Below are 6,653 nucleotides of genomic sequence, written 5' to 3' on the forward strand. Positions count from 1 at the left end.
TTTCTCTTCCATCAGACACTATAGACCTTTTTGGTTATTCATTATGCAGTTAGTTTGTTTCTATTTCTCATTATTTTTTCTATTTATATATGTAATGAATATATTTATTTGAATACAATAGTCTAATTATCATGCTTATTATTTTCTTCTTTATTAATTTTTCTTCTCAAATGCTTTATACATAGTTTTTATTATATTCTTATATGGTATCCAAGTTCCTACTACAAAATTTATGTATTCTAATTATCAAATGACTCTGTGTAGCGATATAATAATTTTTTTAACTGATAAAATTTTGAATTAAATCATACTCATGTAATCAAGTCAGCTTAATCACCACCAGTTTTAAAATTTCTCTTATATCATATGTAACGGTAATTTATATACTACTGAAAAATCATATAATCCTCATAATATGTTTCTACCAGATTTCTTCAATAAATATATAACTATTTGTATTCATGTATCATCCTGTATGCTTAAACATAAAGCGAATTATTATAACCCAATGCACCCAAACCATATATCCACTAGTATTGAACTTGCTATGATAACTCAAATTTTTATTCTTAAACACAATTTAACACTTTTATGTCGTATATAATTTTTGTAGTATTGATCACAATTATATATTTAGTTGTTACTTCAAAGTATTGGATTAGTTTCAGTGACTTCTCATTCATTTTACACATAAAATAGCTCAATTAATATTTTGACACTTATTTTATACTAATTTATTTTAATGAATTTGTACTCCATTCGATAGTTTAACCTTTCTCTAAATCATACATTTTTGTTCTTTTTTCACTATTCCATAATAGTACATAATACTCGATTCTTTATCTACTTTACTATTCACATCATTATTTCGTTGTTTTCATATTTAGTTACATGTGTCACTTAATTCGTACATTCTACTTGATTTCTTTTATGTACAATATCATTATTTATAATTCCAATCATCTATCTTGATTTTCTTTCAACCAATCATCTTAATTGAACACCATGATTATCTTTATATTTTTTCTCATTATTATTGATTTTTTTGTGAAAGTCATGATGGTTATTCACATTATAAATATTGCCTTCCTTCAATTTGTTTTACCATACTAAAATAATTTTTTAGCACCATCATCAAATTAGCTTGATTATATTTTTTTATTATCTTTTTTTTTATTTTAAACAATAGCTTCATCTTTTAGCAAAACTTGCTAAAGGATATTAAAACTGTCAACAAAAGTCAAAATTATAGGATAAAAATCAAAATCTTAAAATTGTGATCTATCTCACCAAAGAATCTAATTTATTATAAAACACTCATACATATGTTATTAACATAAAAATATTTATTTATTTATTTATTTAAATAAATATCAAAAATTTAAATTATATTTTATGCATATATTAATCTATTGATCATCATCAATAATAAACAATAAAACTTAGATGTACGCCAAACTAAACCGTCACATGTGAAGTTGAAAAATGATGAGAAATATGAACAAATAATTTTCAAAAACTTGTTAGCAAAACTCAACTTATAATATGTTTCCTATTAATTTTGGGAAGGGGCCCATATGTTATCCACTAGGATTACAAGACATGGGGGATTTTCATAAATAACCAATGAGAGGGAGGCGTAGGCTCATAGAAGACAAGGAGACAAAGTGGGTTCCCCACCAAATGATCAAGTTGTGAGGCATTGACCCAATCATGAGTGGCCAGTGGGGGCCCACACTCTCACGCTTTTCCCATAAAATTCATGCATATCTGTCTCTGCAACCTAGCTAGCTAGTTTTATGGTTGCTCATCTTTAACTCCATCACTCATCTCATATTCTTAGTTTTCCTAATTTCACACTGTGTCATGTATTATAGAGATTTGGGGTTGATTTTTTTTTCGATAATTATCCAATGGGATCAAGTCCGATCCTGTGCAAAGAGTACGTCAAATAGTATAAAATCAAATTAATTAGACAACATAGAACACCACCATAATACAAATTAAAGAAACAAAAACTTAACCTGCCCTCAATTATTAGTATTCAGATTATCACAGAAACTGTTGTAATTTTGTGTTCAATATATGTGAGATTGTATATTAACATTTCAATACATGATCAAAGAGTCAAATTAAAAGATGCTATAGTATTGTTTAAATATTTTGGTATTTTAGTGCATCATTTTTTAAATAAACAATAATTTAAAACCAAAAGAAATAATCTTTAAACATTTAAACAAAATAATATTTTCAATCATTATTTTTGGAGCATGATATATTAGATTTATTCAAGAATAAAATCACATATATTCTTAGTTTTCTATTCGATCGTACATATGAAATTTCATAAAGAATATAGCTCTCACAACATCGATTTTTTAATATATTCGGAAAACTTGAACATAAGACTTGTTAATAGGAATGAGAAGCTTGTTGTGGTATCTTAATTAGGGATGAGCACTGAAACTTCAATTCATTGTTTCTTTTTCAGCTTAATTGCGCAATTGCACTATCACCATTAAATCCTTCTTCCATTTCTTTCTTTAATCTTTAGCGTTTGAGGCTGTTTTGTGGGTGATCTTGGAAATTTATTTTTCTCTAAGGTTTTTGTCTTGTTATTTATTAAAAAATAGTATTTTAATCGATTATTATGTATCAATAGAGTATACATTAAATGTATACTAAAAATATATTCTTCTTTTTAAAAAATGTGATTTTTTAACTTTTTAAATTCATTAAAAAATTAAAGAATTTTTTATTCTTCTTTCTATTAGGAGCTATTTCTATTTTAGTTACCTTTCCATTTTTGGTAACTTTCTGTTTCTAGTTTCCTTTCAATTAGTCGGTTAATAAGTCTCCTTGTGTATAAATAAATAGCTTCTAGCTCTATGTAATTCATTGGATTATCAAATACAATTCAGTTCTTAATTGTTCCAAATCTCTCTATTTTCACTCTGATCCTTGAATACAATAAAAGTTAATATGAATTGTAGTAAAAAAGAACTAGTGTAATAACCCGTATCATGCACGTGATAAGATTGAAATTATAATTTTAAATTATTTTGTTAAGATTAATTTAAATTATAATAATTTGATTAATAAAATGTAACATATTATATATTGTTTGCTTTTTCTTAGTTTAGTGTTAAATGTATTAACTCCAAAATAGTTATTAATTGGTTTTAATAATCTACTTTTTTCAATAAATCAAACATATATTCTCCATGTGACCATAAATAACCTAGTAATACTTAGACCCACTAACAAATTTTTATATATTATTTTACTGTCAAGTAAGAACATATCAAAATCAGTTCAAAATAAATAATAAATTATTAGAGAATTCTAATGCACAAAATTCTCTAATAAACAATAAATAATTTAAACCTACCAAAAAATAACTCAACACTTTTCTTTGATGCCTACAAAATATATACCTGAAATAATATTATATCAATGTTAGTATACAGTTTTACAATCATCGACCGTATTTACTACGTGACTCATTCTTAAAAGTTATTCTATACACGTGTACAGTCAGAAGATAAATTACTGGACTTTATTTTATTTTTCTAATTAAATTATTATAATTATAATAAAGGTATTTTTGTAAAGTAAATTTAGAAGAGAGAATAGTACTTTCATTTTGGAGAAAAAATGAATAAGCTTAATTACATCACAAGCTTAATTACGTCATACCTATGGTCTAAAGGCACAGTTATAATAACCCATTAAAAAGTATTTAATTAGTTAATATAAATAATTAGTATAACTGATTTAGTGGGCAAAAAACATAAATAAGCCAAAGGAGGAAATAATTTACGTGAATCAGCCAAGTTGAAAATTGCTTCATCAATCAACCAAAGGACATCTCTATGTAATTCGAACCAACCTAGTTCGAATTACAGTTCTACATAATTCGAACCTACTCAACTCGAATTGTACAAGAACGAGATTCACACTAATTCGAACTAGGTAAGTTCGAACTACAAGGATACATAATTCGAACTAGGTGAGTTCGAATTACGTAGGTGCAAGCATCCCCAAGTAATTCGAACCAAGCAGACTCGAATTACCTTCATGCACGCAATGCAATATAATTCGAACTGAGTTAGTTCGAATTAGACAAATTGTATTTCGAACTAGGCTGGTTCAAATTAGTGAGGACCAGACCTGTATATATATGGTGTAAACGTGAGTTGCTCTCATTAGAGGGGGTAAGATGGCTAGTGAGGAGAGTTTTGTAGTGTTGGTTCACCACGGAGGATCGATTAAGAGGAAAACTCGTTCCGGTGTGAAGTTCACTGATAAGGATCCTCTCTGTATTATCGTAAGGCCTACGACGAGCTATGATGACCTTGTTAGCTCTGTACTGCTGAAACTTGGTCTGAAAAGTGTGAAACGGGTTAAGAAATTTTTCTATCGTATTCCAATCACGGTGCTCTAGGAAACCGTGAAGTATGATTGTTTCACGATTGGAAATGATGAGGACTTGCAGGTCATGTTTCATTGTCGCCGGCAGTTTCCAGAAGTGAAGACACCAGAACTGTTGGCAAAGTTGGTTGATGTGGTATCCAGCTCAGGGTGTTCGAACCGGAATACCACCACTTTAGCCACAGTAGCCAGTTCTAGCTCCAGACCTGCCGTTGCTTCTTCCTCCGTCCCTACGTACCAGCCACCCGTCCAGCCTGTCGCCTCCCCTTCGTTCACTGTTGATCTCAACAGCAGTGTGGACGACGACGTCGGAACAGGGGATTTTCTGCCGACCTCTTTACAGTGTGCTGCACCGCCTGGGGTTGGAGATGGAGTGTTGGATGATCCAGAGGACAATGATGTCGAGCCGGATATGATTGCTGATGACAGTGGCGATGATATTGGTGCGAGCGAGCCTGCTCGGGCGGGAGGTGGTTCTAGCTCTGGCACACAGCAGTACCTGACGATTGGATTTTTGCCGGTATAGAAATTATCAAATGAAATCTCGTTGAAGTATAGTCTCTAAACCAACAATAATCCTTTCATGCAAAAATTTGTTTGTCACGAGTACAAACCCCTAAAATCTATAAACCGAAGTATTTAAACCTCGGGTCGTCTCTCAAAGGACTTGAAGGGTAGTATTCTTGTTATTGGTTATGAGTTATTTTGGGGTTTTGGATAAGGAGCATGAAAAGTAAATGGCAATGAAAATAAACTAACAACTATAAAAGGCTCTTGGCAAGGTGTGAGAACTAGAAGTCCTATCCTAGTTATCCTTCTCAATTGTGATGAGAATTGTTCATTGCTACCACTTAGTTAACCCTCACTAATTGAAGGAAAGTCAAGTGGATGAATCGATTTGATTTCTCAAGTCCTAATCAACTCCTAAAGGAATGACTAGCTTTAGAGGTTTTCAAATCAATTAGCAATCTATCCAATTATCATTCAACAAGGGAGTTAGATAACTCAAGTGTCACTAATTACTCTACCAAAGCCAAGAGATACAAAACCTATACTAAAATCCAACCAAGCATTTCATCAAACACTTAGAAGGCACAAAAGAAAAACATAGTAAATCAACAACAAGAATGAAATCTAACAACAATTATTGAAAGGAATTAACAACAACAATCAGGGAAATCACAATTATCATGAATTACCTCAAATTGCATTTTTGAAAGAAAACCACAAGGCTTTAGAATTCGTTGGCCACGTTTTGCTTTAAGTGAGTCATGTGCCACCAACGGCGCGTCCGCGTACCGTGCGCGTGCGCGCCCATATGCGCAATGCAACTATGGCAAATCTTATATCATTTCGAAGCCCCGGATGTTAGCTTTCCAACCCAACTGAAACCGCAGCAATTGGACCTCTGTAGCTCAAGTTATGGTCGTTTAAGTGCAAAGAGATCGGCTTGACAGCTTTCCGGTTCTTTCATTTCTTCATGAGTTCTCCACCTTTTCATGCTTCTTTCTTCATTCCCTTGATCCAATCTTTGCCTTCTAAATCTGAAATCACTTAGCAAACATATCAAGGCATCTAATGGAATCAAGGAGAATTAAATTTAGCTATTTTAAGACCTAAAAAGCATGTTTTCACTCTTAAGCACAATTAAAGGAGAATATACAAAACCATGCTATTTCATTGAATAAATATCTTTAATTAACTTAAACTTTCCCACCTAACCTATATAATGACCTATACAATTAAGTACTAATCTAACTACCCATTCCTCACTTTGTCACATACTCATGCATTTTCTTTTCATTTCACAACACTTATGCATTGATTCTTATTGAGCTTCATTTTGGGGCATTTTGTCCCTTTTATTGCTCTTCTTTTTTTTTCTTTCTTTTTCTATATACATTTTTTTCTTTTCTTTTCTTTTTTTTTCTTTTTCACTTTTATTTCTTTTTCTTTTCATTTTTCTTTTTTCTTTCAAACTATACACAGGAACATCAATGCATAAGGTCTATACATTTAATCAATACATGAATATGTACCAATTCCCCAATATAAAAATACAAAACACAAACACCCTTTTATCCCAACCAATGTCCCAAAGTTTTCCCACTCTTGGATGACACTCACACTCACTAGCCTAAGCCAATCAAAGATCCAAATAAAGGACATTCATTGTTTTCCGCTTTAAGGCTTGTAATGTGCTAAAATAAGAACAAGTG

This window comes from Arachis ipaensis, chromosome B04, assembly GCF_000816755.2.
Source record: "Arachis ipaensis cultivar K30076 chromosome B04, Araip1.1, whole genome shotgun sequence".
Lineage (NCBI taxonomy): Eukaryota > Viridiplantae > Streptophyta > Magnoliopsida > Fabales > Fabaceae > Arachis > Arachis ipaensis.